The 12,927-nt window shown below is 30.8% G+C and overlaps 1 pseudogene; it reads left to right on the top strand.

The window, feature by feature from the left end:
• LOC128174871 (receptor-type tyrosine-protein phosphatase T-like) overlaps positions 1-12,927 on the top strand; it is a 29,403-nt pseudogene that overhangs the window by 13,828 nt on the left and 2,648 nt on the right.

Here is a 12,927-nt window from a genome sequence, read left to right as displayed (position 1 = left end):
GGAAGTATATGTAATCTTGATTGAAAATATCTGACGAAAGTAAATTTTGATTTTCTTTTGTATGAAACAAATTGATATTAAACCATATGCTGATTTACGAGATACAAAAAATTAACATGTATGTCACATAAAGAAAAATGGGTTATGTTCCATAGAAAATGAGTGCAAATAATTTTTATGAATTTACACCTATTGTGCCTATTAGAATTCTCGACATTTAAACCTGTACCCAGCGTCTTACGTTAAAGTATTTCATTCTTTTTAACGTTACATTTTAATACAGGTAATATGGCACTTAACAAAGCATTTCAGCGTTTCCTTTTATAAAAATTGTTTGTGTTTTCAATATAATCGCTCATATATAGACCAAAATAAGTTTGAAACAAAAGAATTCGATATCCGTCTGTTGTATAAATTATTTTCTTACTTGAATAAACTGATGCATGACACACTTTTCATCTTTGAACTAAAACCCTTTTTTTATTTTGGTAGAATGTGACGACGGATTTTACAACCGTTTATGTACCGGAGTCTGTGGAAATTGTAAAAACGGGGCATATTGTGAAAAGGATAACGGATACTGTCCTAACGGATGCATTAATAACTTTAAATATCCATTTTGTAAAGGTAGAGCGGTATATACGTTTTATTCAATTATATTTGTGCCTCTCACCTTAGGTTATTAAATTATTTCTAATATTATTAATTCTTTCTATATGTTCCAAAATTTACAGTCCTTATCGATAAAATAAAGAGTCAAACGCTTTAGTATATTTTGGCATTTGTTAAAACATCATTTGAAATAGGATCACTGTATTGAAAAAAAATTCAAATACGAAATATCCAGATATGTAATGCCGAAGATCTTAAGACTTTAATAGTTAATGTGTTGTGACTTTAGACTTAACAGTTGGATGCAAATTGTAAAACTTATTTGAAGTGAATATAATAACGTAAACAGGACTTTCTTTCATTGTTATTTGTTACGTAAAAATCGTTCTACTGATTGTTTGTTGCTTGAAATTTTAAACACAGTTTCTAATAACAAGAGGCCCATGGGCCACATCGCTCACCTGAACAGCAGTTCCTTGTAACATTACATTTCGTAGCATATGTTTTTTCTATTTTAAACATTGAACCCCTTTCTGGGGACCCAGTAATGGTCCGAGGTTTATGGTTGGCTTGAACAACATAAATAGTAACATAGGAATGAAAATGTGCAGCACTGCGGTGGGATCGCACGTACACAACCTGAAAAACTGAACGTAGAAGAGTTCCACTTCAAGAGGAATAACTCTCAGACTGTACAGAACATTAAGAAAGATAACTCTTGGTTCCACTACATTAGAGTTTACACAATTTGAGGATCCTTGCATAGTAATCTCACAAACTGTAGCATTATAGTTCTCGAGAAGAACTTTTTAAAAACATTTTCAATATATCTTTCTATGTTAAAGTTTGAACCCCTTTTGGGGCCACAGTATTAGTCCAGTGCTAAAGTTTTAATTATTTGGAATCTACATTATTTAAGGATGCTTGCATAGTTATCTCACAAGCTGAAGCATTATAGTTCCCTAGAAAAAGATTTTTCAACATTTTCCCTCTATATTTCTATGCTAAACTTTGAACACCTCTTGGGGCCCCAGTATTAGATTGAGGTCTCGGCTTTTATAATTTCGAATCTACACTATTTGAGGGTGCTTACGTAGTTATCTGACAAATTGATGCATTGTAGTTCTCGAAAAGAAGATTTTGAAACATTTTCCATATATACCGGTACTTCTACATTTAACTTTAAACCCATCTTGGGTCCCTAGTATTAGTCCAGGGGTCACTATTTTAAAACTGTCGAACCTTCATTATCCAAGGTTGTATGCATGATAGTAATCTCACAAATTGAAGCATTTTAGTTCTCGAGAAGAAGATTTTTTAACCTGTTACCTTTATATTTCTATAATAAACTTTGACCCCATCTTGGGGCCCCATTATTGGTCCGGGGGTCACGATTTTACGAATTAGGAATCTACATAAGCGAAGGATGCATGCATAGATATTCCACTAACTAAAGCATTGTAGTTCTTGAGAAGAAAATTTTTAAACTTTTCCTTTGTTTTTTAAAATGTTTAAATTTTGAACCCCTCTTGGTGCCCATCAATTGTCCGGGAGTTACAATTTTTTGAATCTACATTATTTAAGGATGTACATGTATGCATAGTAATATCCCAAACAGTTGCACGATGGTTCTTGAGAAGATTTTAAAACATTTTCCTATATATGTTAAAATCTAAACCCCTCCTGGGGCCCCACTTTTGTTCGGGGGTCACGATTTTTACAATCCTCACTATATATACAACCTTTTGTGTATGTATTGGCATTTTTGGTGAAGTGGTTCTTGAGAAGAAGATTTTTTAAACATTTTCCTATGTATTTCTATGTTAAACTTTGAACCCCGCCTGGGGCCCCAGTTTTGGTCCGAGGGTCACGATTTTTAAAATTTAGAATCTTCACTATGTATACAAGCTTTTGTGTAAATATTGGCATTTCTGGTGCAGTGGTTCTTGAGAAGAAGATTTTTTAAACATTTTCCTATGTATTTCTATATATGTTAAACTTTGAACCCCGCCTGGGGCCCCAGTTTTGGTCCGAGGGTCACGATTTTTACAATTTAGAATTTTCACTATGTATACAAGCTTTTGTGTAAATATTGGCATTTCTGGTGCAGTGGTTCTTGAGAAGAAGATTTTTTAAACATTTTCCTGTGTATTTCTATGTTAAACTTTGAACCCCGCCTGGGGCCCCAGTTTTGGTCCGAGGGTCACGATTTTTACAATTTAGAATCTTCACTATATATACAAGCTTTTGTGTAAATATTGGCATTTCTGGTGCAGTGGTTCTTGAGAAGAAGATTTTTTAAACATTTTCCTATGTATTTCTATGTTAAACGTTGAACCCCGCCTGGGGCCCCAGTTTTGGTCCGAGGGTCACGATTTTTACAATTTAGAATCTTCACTTTGTATACAAGCTTTTGTGTAAATATTTGCATTTCTGGTGCAGTGGTTCTTGAGAAGAAGATTTTTTAAACATTTTCCTATGCATTTCTATGTTAAACTTTGATCCCCGCCTGGGGCCCAGTTTTGGTCCGAGGGTCACGATTTTTACAATTTAGAATCTTCACTATGTATACAAGCTTTTGTGTAAATATTGGCATTTCTGGTGCAGTGGTTCTTGAGAAGAAGATTTTTTAAACATTTTCCTGTGTATTTCTATGTTAAACTTTGAACCCCGCCTGGGGCCCCAGTTTTGGTCCGAGGGTCACGATTTTTACATTTTAGAATCTTCACTATATATACAAGCTTTTGTGTAAATATTGGCATTTCTGGTGCAGTGGTTCTTGAGAAGAAGATTTTTAAAGACATGCACCCTATACTCACTGTTTCGCAATTATCTCCCTTTTGAAAAGGGCTGTGCCCTTTATTTTAACAATTTATAATCCCCTTTCCATAAGGATGCTTTTTTACCAAATTTGGTTAAATTTGGTCCAGTGGTTTTTGAGAAGAAGTTGAAAATGTGAAAAGTTTACAGACGGACGGACAGACGGACGGACGGACGGACGACGGACAACGGGTGATCAGAAAAGCTCACTTGAACCTTCGGTTCAGGTGAGCTAATAAAAAAGGTTTTTAAGTTTGACAGTAATTAATCAAATACTGGCATGGTAGAAGAATTATTTGCAATTATGTGTTACTAAATCTGAAATAGTCAGAAAACTTGAATAGACAGAAAGACAAACGTAGATACATTCTATATGTCCTCAATTGGTCAACATTAAATACATCAAACAAGTGTTTGGTTAAAGTATTTGGTTCAATGTAGTTATAATCAATATTGCTTATATTTGAAACAAATATTAACAAAAACACCTTTATACACCTATATAAATACGGAACAAAGCCAATGTTCTTGATTCATTTTGAACATACATGTTTATACAAAATAGAGTTTCAAGAATCTCTGTATTGAAATATTCACTAAATCGTCATGCTATATACAACGTTTTAATTTATAATTACAGAGTGTATAGACGGTTTTTACAACGACACATGTACAGCACAATGTGGTCATTGCGAGGGTACAAAGACATGTGATAAAGATAACGGGACATGCATTTCAGGCTGCGAACCCCTCTTTAAATATCCTTTGTGCCAAGGTGATCTAAATACTTAGTTACTGCTATTGCATATTAACCTAATTGTTGGTCTTTCAAACCCCGATTTTTTTTTATGAATATCTATACATTTTCAGACGTTAATTTTTAACCAAAATTGAACTTTGTTTTCATCACTTTTTGAGATGGTTGACGGTTTGTTATTGTCATTTTTTTATTCTAAGTCATAAGGAATATACATATTAGGGCTTGTATCTGACACATTTCACGAAGTTGTTAAAGGGTAATTAATGCCCGCGATTAAAAGAATATGTGACATCATTCCTCAAGAGCCTTTTAAGGTGGCTCAATATATCTTGAAATATTTTCTCAAATCAGCAGAAAATTACTTGATTATGATATATATCATAATGGATAAGAAGTATTTTAGTCAAAGAGGCAAAAAATGTGCAATTTTGGATGAAAAATTACATTTTTGAAAATTTAATTCAGTAAACATGAACAAAACTCCAGGCGGATTCGAACTCATGATCTGCGGTTCAAAAGCCCAATACTTTAACCACTGAGCTACGAAGATATACAACCAAACCGAACGATATAAACAGTTTAACAAAATATTTAAATCTTGTGACGTAGTGTCTTAAAAATTATAAGACTGGGTGTAGTGAAGTACCTTAAATAATAAGGTATAATTAAGATAATAAACTGTAAAAATATACCTATACATTTCTCGTACAAAATGTCAGTTTTTCTAATTATAGATTTTAAAGAATATAATAAAATAGAACAACACAGTAATGCTTGTTTTAAAATTTCATCTTTTTATACTAGTATAGTTTGTCTTTTTTTTTAAATGTAAAAAAAATCGGAGAAATAAAAACGTATATGAACTGTATCAAAAGGTTAATGCATCACAACCTTTGTGAGTTTTTCTGTTGTATGGGTTAATACAGTACGCATTTCTAGCATCAAGTTTCTATACAATCGTTTTCAATGGGAAAATCTACACTTTTTTTATTTTTTACAATATTTGGTAACAAAGGGAAATGTCTTTACACAATCACACTAATCTTGACAGTTGTGTTTATAAACATAAATTACTAAATAATTCTTCCGTATTAAGTTCTGCATTTCGTAAAGTTAATTTGTACAACATTTTATATAGAAATATCGCTTTAATGGTTAAACAAAAATAGACACAACATCTCTCTCTCTCTCTCCCCTCTTCTCTCTCTCTCTCTCTCTCTCTCTCTCTCTCTCTCTCTCTCTCTCTCTCTCTCTCTCTCTCTCTCTCTCTCTCAATAATGACTAATCATTAAGCAGCGCTAGTGATTTTTCTAAGAGTTAACAACTGATTATCTGCTATTATACACCTGTGAACAAATATTTATATATTAAGTGAAAGTGGAAAATCATACAATTGTGCATCACTATTACTTATTAGGTTAATTACTGACTCACTACGAAAATATATTGGGTTGATCAATCTCATAGATGGCGAGGCGAAGCCGAGCCGACTATGAAATTGATCAAGCCAATATATTTCCACAGTGAGTAAGCAACTAACCTAATAAGTGTTTTGTTTTCCTGAGGACTATCAAGCGACATACTCATTCACAAATAGCGGTGATCTACGCAAAGACATGTACAAGATGCCTTACATCTCGTCCAATTAAACTCATTTAAACTCTTCAAAATTATCAATACAACCTTTCAAATATGCTTTAAAAATCTTCGCTTCACCCATATTACTTATAACGTTTTATTGCTATTCAATGTTAAACCCGTGCAGAGATTTGAGCAAATTTGTTCATTTTGATCTGCTCCAGACACAACAATGTGACGTCAATATTCAAATGGCAACTACTTTAATTTAAAAATAATTCCAAAGGGCCACTATTCTTAATATTTTAATGACTTACTGAACACGATTTTTGTGTTAAATAATATGAAATATCGAGATGAGTAGGTGAGGCGGCGGTCAATGACGGCCATATTGCCTAATATTAATCCTCAAAGAACCTACACAGAGATACATGAGGCAATCACGTGTCATGTGTAATCCAATGAAAATATGACATTTCAGTCCGAGGGAAGACAAAACATATTTAGGTGAAGAGTAATCAAAAGTATAAAAAAAAATATTAATAATAACACCGAAAAAAATCGGCTGTAATCGATTGAATTGCGATAACAAGTAATCACCCGTTTACCACATGTCTAATATATGGACGTTTAAACATCATTCAAATAAAATGTATTCAAATATCTGATAAATGGTTTATGAAAGTTAATCTTCAAATGGCGTATTTACTTTGTCAAGGAAGTGTTTTTTTCAAAACTTATAAAGCAGAATATAATATAAATCGTTTACTAATTAAATTTTTGTATAAAATAGCAAAGTAAGCTCAGTGTATTGCAGAGATCTTTAAGCGTATAATTAAAACTACAAAATGTTCCTAAAATGACGTTTTTGTTAATGCATACATTCACTTTACTTTTTCTTTGACTGGCGTTATTTAAAAAAAACCGAAAACAATATTTCCATATATTATTTTGTGAATGTGGATCCATTTGGTAAAAATCATACATATATCTTTCAGAATCAATGGAAAGCGAACACAGAACCTCAAACTCGAATACAGGTGCAATAGCAGGTGGGATTGTTTCTGTATTGATCGTGCTGGTGATCGTTGGAATTCTGGGTGTTTTTTATAGACGGTAGGATAATGAAATATAACATATTTCAATTGTATTTCATTTTCAAAACGACGTCACAAAAATATCAGTGCCAATTTCTACAGATTTTTATAAACGTTACTATTTTGAACAAAATATTTTACAAGCCAGAAGATATAACTATTTACCCTTTTTAAAAATGAATACCAATTTGTTTTTAATCAAAGACGTAGAGGAAGCAATAACAGTGACAGCCAGGGTAAAGATCAATCAACATCACAGACGTTTCATTCAAAATATTCTGGCAAAGGAAAGAAATATGCTGATTTGAATGGTAATATTAGTATAAAGTGTCTGAATAAATTATGTTAAGATCTAGATATAATGAAAATTCCCTACTTTTTTATATTTGCACTAATCTATATCGTGCACGAAAATTATCAGCTTATATAAAAGTTATATTATTCAGAGTGACCAATAAAAGTACTAGAATCATATAGCAGCTGCTCAATTTGTGATTTATTAAAATAAAATGAATGTAGTTTAAAAATCATGTTAGGTTGTATCTCTATCGTTACGGTTCTACATTGCACACATTCATGGAGGTCCAATAGCGTTATACCTTAATTTTTAACTTATTCCAAATAGCTCATAATATGTTTACTGTGCATAGATAATCGTATTTCATCATGTAAATTTTACACGGCATGAAGTTGTTTTATATGTGTTGATGTTAAGTTAAACTGATCTTTATAAATCAGTGAGAAAACAAACCTGCCCATTATTTTCAAAATATTGGCAATGAAAATACCACTCTACGAAAACATGGGATGACTCTAATTTTCGAATTACACGAGAAATACACTTACAATGATTTATGCAATGTTCATTTGAAAAATGTTCCAGTATTGTGAATATAATGTTTATTTCGCAGCTGATTTGCCGGAAACGTCGCCTGCAGAATATATGAACGAAACGTTAATGGCAGACGACGAAGGTTATTATAATACAGCAGAATTCAATACGGCTATTCAGGTTGAAGATTTACAGCGTGTGGTATCCGAAAAAAGCGCCAGTGAAAATAACACATTTCAGTCTGAGTACAAGGTATTAATTCCATCATATTTGAACACATTACCCCTTCTTAATTAAACCGGAAACCATATATTAAATGATATAATTTTCATTAAGTAGTCATGGAGTACTCTTGAATGCTTTTATTATTGGAACAATCATGTATCCTCATTACCCTGAATTCTAGAACAACAAAAAAGATAAGAGTAAATTTAGTCGTAATTTTTGTACTGTAAGAAAACTTTCTAGGAATTTCACATATTGTATCATATTTTTATGATATAAAGTAGCAAAATCAAGCCTGCTATAGTTTAAATCTGTCAAAAAACATTGAGGTTATATTTTTAAATCTGCAAGTTGCTATATAATGATTTTTAATCCTGTAACCAAAAGTAATAATTTTTTTTCAAATTTCAAATTTACACACTCAGCCTAACCATATTTTAAAACAAACACTGGGGTCTATATGCTTCTTTTGGCGCTACGGTGCATTTAACATAAACTGTCTGCACTGAAGTGTAACCTATAGATAAATCGCTGTTTCCTCTATCTTTTATTTAGGAGTGAAACAGCGTCTCATACAAACTTATTTTATCAAAAATAAATGGAATCAAAATAACTGTAAAGAAAACAATTCCAAATTCCAGCCCCTTATCTATTGTTTGACATTTCTGCTCTAATAAAACCGTTAGGCTGTTTTCAGACATTGAAGATTCAACCTGCAATAAAATTATTTTAAAGTGTCATTTCGCCCAAATTATAACAGACGTGTCAGATGAATCGTGTGAATTTAGAAAGTAAAATTGAAGCTATGTAAAATCTTAGTTAAGACATGAAATAAACTAATTTAAAGCAAAACTCAGATTGTATATTTTTTTTAACTTTAACAAAATGTATATTTTTTTATTACGAATATAAAAAATGTGAAAATTTGTAATTCTTATTGGAACAGATATTAAGTGTGTAAATTTGCGTTAACTTTTTAATTTAGTGTATTTTTTTATGCATTCTTAAATATAAATATATGAGTAAACATATTATATGATGCAGAATATTTCTATTAATAGAGATGAACCAAAATGTTTACCAAAAACCACCAGAACGAAGTTTTTTTTATAAGAAATCTACAATTTTACTTGCAACGCAAACCAATGGTTAATTTTCTTTAAATGTTAAGCTTAGATTTAAAAACATTGAATTTCGTTACTGGATACTTTTGTTTTTTAATTTTGCAGAGACTTCCAGTTGGAAATACTTCTTTATGTAAGGAAGGAAAGAAACAAGAAAACATGGCAAAAAACAGATTCAAAACGACCTTCCCATGTACTATATTTTTTTCTTAACTAGTGTTGACCTTTTATGTCTATATATATTTTTTCTTTCTTAAAAGCAAAGTTGTGAAATACCTATGTGTTGACGTTTATTTTATGTAGACGACCACTCAAGAGTCATTCTGAAAGAAACTTGGAATGATGGAGATATGGATTATATCAATGCTAACTTCATTAAGGTAAAACATTTATATATTTCATCATTGATAATTGCGTGAAGTACTTGTTTTCCAATAGGAAATGCATAAAACATTTTTACATTGTGATGTTTCATTTAGGACTTTCATGGCCAAAGATTTTACATAGCCGCCCAAGGTAATTATTTTGTCATTTTTTTTCATTAAGAACTACTTGCAATCAATGGCTAGTTTGCTCATTAATACGATATAATAGGATGCATTTGACACCTTAAAATGTGTTCTTACAATGGACATGAAATTAACACAATATATTTGTTTGTCTAATACAATATATAGGTCCTAAGAACAACACCCTGTCTGACTTCTGGAGAATGATTTGGCAGGCGAATGTCAGGTTCATCGTCAATCTAACCAATATTATCGAAAACGGGAAGGTATTAGCATTTATATATGAGCTGTTTATTACTTCAAAAAAAAAATCTTTATTTTCTTAATGTTAAAAGGTTTTTTTTTTATTATTGAAATAAGAAATCTGCAAAATGAGTGTTTATTTTTAACTTTAGAACAAATGTACCCAGTATTGGCCTGCGAAAGATAAAATACTAGAAGTCGGTCCATGTAAAATGCAGCTGCTGAAAGAAAATGTGTACGCATTTCATACGTATAGGAAATTTACTGCCCAGAACACAAATGTAAGATAATTTAAAAATTAGGTTTTCTTTTCAAATGTGTTGATGGTATTCATTTTGTTATTGTTATTTGTTTGTTATATAGCTTATAGAATCAAAGCACTGGCTTAGAAACCAATTTATAATATTATTTGAATTACCATGATCATAACACATTTTATGACAATTAAATGCCAACATTTGATTTGACATTCATGCTGCATCGTATACAGTCTTCTGAAAAAAGAACAATAACCCAATTCCACTACACTGCTTGGCCTGATCACGGAACTCCAGAGGAATTAGGATTGGTTCAGTTTCATAAGGCTGTCACTAAAAGCTATCAACCAGGGGGGCTGATGTTAGTTCATTGCAGGTGTGTACTAGTACTGATTTGTATCAAGGCTATTTTGTGTAAGAGCCCTGAATAAAACTTACAGAAGTAAAATATCTTTGTGAAGTGTGAAAAATAATATTGGACGTATACAACAACACAAAATAAAAAGGAACAGAATGAAAACTAAAATTTGTTTATACATGTATAACCATAAAAGATTTTTTTCTTGCCTAATTTTTTAAGCGCTGGTGTCGGAAGAACTGGGACATTCATTGGCCTAGACTCCTTGTTAAAACAAGGAAGAGAAAAGGGGAAAATCAATGTGTTTGAGTTTGTTAAACAGATGAGAGAGGACAGAATGACCATGGTGCAAACAAAGGTAACAAAATAATTCTAAAGAAGCTACATTAATATCAGATATTGTGCATTCAAATGAGATTTGTTGCGATATATATATATATAATTAAATAAATAATTTTTAATACAAAACACCCCGTATCCATCTGAAATTCATATACAAGATACCTATAATTCTTACTTTTTAATTACTTTTTTTTGGAATCATATTTTTCACGATTTAAAGAATAAATATGCTAATACTCGTAAATCTCTAAACTAATAAGTTTTATTAAGGAGGGAGTTTTCTCGTTATCAAACATCCTTCTTATAATAAGAAATTCATAAAATTTGACATAGTAAAACATATAATATAACCAAATAATTCTATCAGTTTAATCAAGTTTGACCTTCTTTTCTTTGCATAAAGGTCAGGTTAAGGTCACTACCTTTTTTCTTAACTTAAAGGGTGATAAAAATAAATGAAGTTCTTTGCAGTTATTTAGACATCTGTTAAAGATATGAAAATTCTATTCTTCAATGAATGATAGAATATCAGAATGTCTATCAGCTTAAACTACTAAATTTAAATAAATATTGAAACTAAAATCAATATTGCTTAGCCTGCATTTCCTCTAATTTTCTTAAATTTTGAAGAAATTTTGATTATTTTTTTATGATTTCAATTTTAAAATATTTCTGATTTTTACGTATTATGAAGACTTTATATAAAGATAGAAATTAACGTAAAGCTAATATATTGACCATTTAATAAGAGAGAAATCTGGATTTTAGTGATTTTTTCACACAAATCAATGTATAGAATGGGCGCTTTAAAAAGCTTATAAAAATGTCAATTGATAAGCAAATATTATTTTAAAAACAAATTCCGAATCCCAAGTATCTTATCATTACTTCACATTAGTTAAAAATCCAACATTAATGTTATTGTTTTAAAAATGCTAAAACAGAGTCATTAATCTTTAGCCATTCTGAATTGCAAAACATGTGATATTTTCCTACGCCATATTCCGCCAAAATGTTAGACCCTAAACACTAATTACTATTTCATACCAAGTTGTATGATAGTAAATAAAAAAGAAAAATATACTATTTTAATATCCTTTCACATTGATTTAATGGATAATTAATTAAATTTACGTTTGACAAGTCAAAAACCAGAAAAGACTCCATCCTTAAAAAACAAAAAACTATTAAAAAAGCCACGACGTAGGTAAACACAATTCACAAACATATATTTTAAAATGATACTCTAAACTAGTATATATAAAAATAGAGATATAAAGAAGTGTCTCATAATTTATGCAACGTATACATGTAACACTCAATCACTGCATTTCTGGAAATCAGGATGTGCATTTTAAGTCAAACCAAAATATATTAAACAATTCTTTCAGGAAAAGGAAATATAAATTGTTTTGTTAGTCGTTTTGTGTAAAATGAATCGCTGAATAACAACAATTACTTTTTAACATTAGCTTAGAGTTTCATTCGAAGACATATTCCTATAATCAGTTGCAATTGTATTACATTTTTGTACATCTTACAAACAAACTCTGATTATCTTTTGTGTTTCCTCTTTCTAAGGACCAATACATTTTTCTTCACAAAGCATTGTTGTTCGGATTCCAAGACAAGAATACGGTTATACGTGAGAGTGACATACCGACCAGACTCCAGACATTGTTACAAGACTCGTCTCCGCTAAACCTGAGGGCTCTTTACAAAGAATACAAGGCACGAACTGATTACTTAAAGATAACGTTATAAAAGTTAAAAAGATGTATTTTTGTAATGAATTATAAATCATGGTCAAAATGAAGTAACATAATGAAATTAATCATTAAATCAAAATATAGGAAACATTCCTGTTTCATTATTAAATTACATGTAAGGTTCTTCAAAATCATAAATGACTTGTAATTTGTAAAAAACATCCTCATGTGTATAGCTCATTACGTAAGGTCGATCAAACAAAATATCAAAGCTTAAACTATCGTATTTTAGTTCTTACAAACTGTGAAACCAGTTTTCTAAGACGACGATAAAGAGGACGGAATGAAGCCAGAAAATAAAGACAAAAACTCAAACATGAATGTCATACCTGGTTTGTTATTCGATTAATCATAATCTAATTTATAACTTGCACTACGGTATGTTAAGATAATTTTATCAT

Source organism: Crassostrea angulata, chromosome 2 (genome assembly GCF_025612915.1).
Source record: "Crassostrea angulata isolate pt1a10 chromosome 2, ASM2561291v2, whole genome shotgun sequence".
NCBI classification, from domain to species: Eukaryota; Metazoa; Mollusca; class Bivalvia; order Ostreida; family Ostreidae; genus Magallana; species Magallana angulata.
The sequence above is the reverse complement of the archived record's forward strand: the minus strand, read 5'-3'. Positions and strand labels throughout refer to the sequence as shown.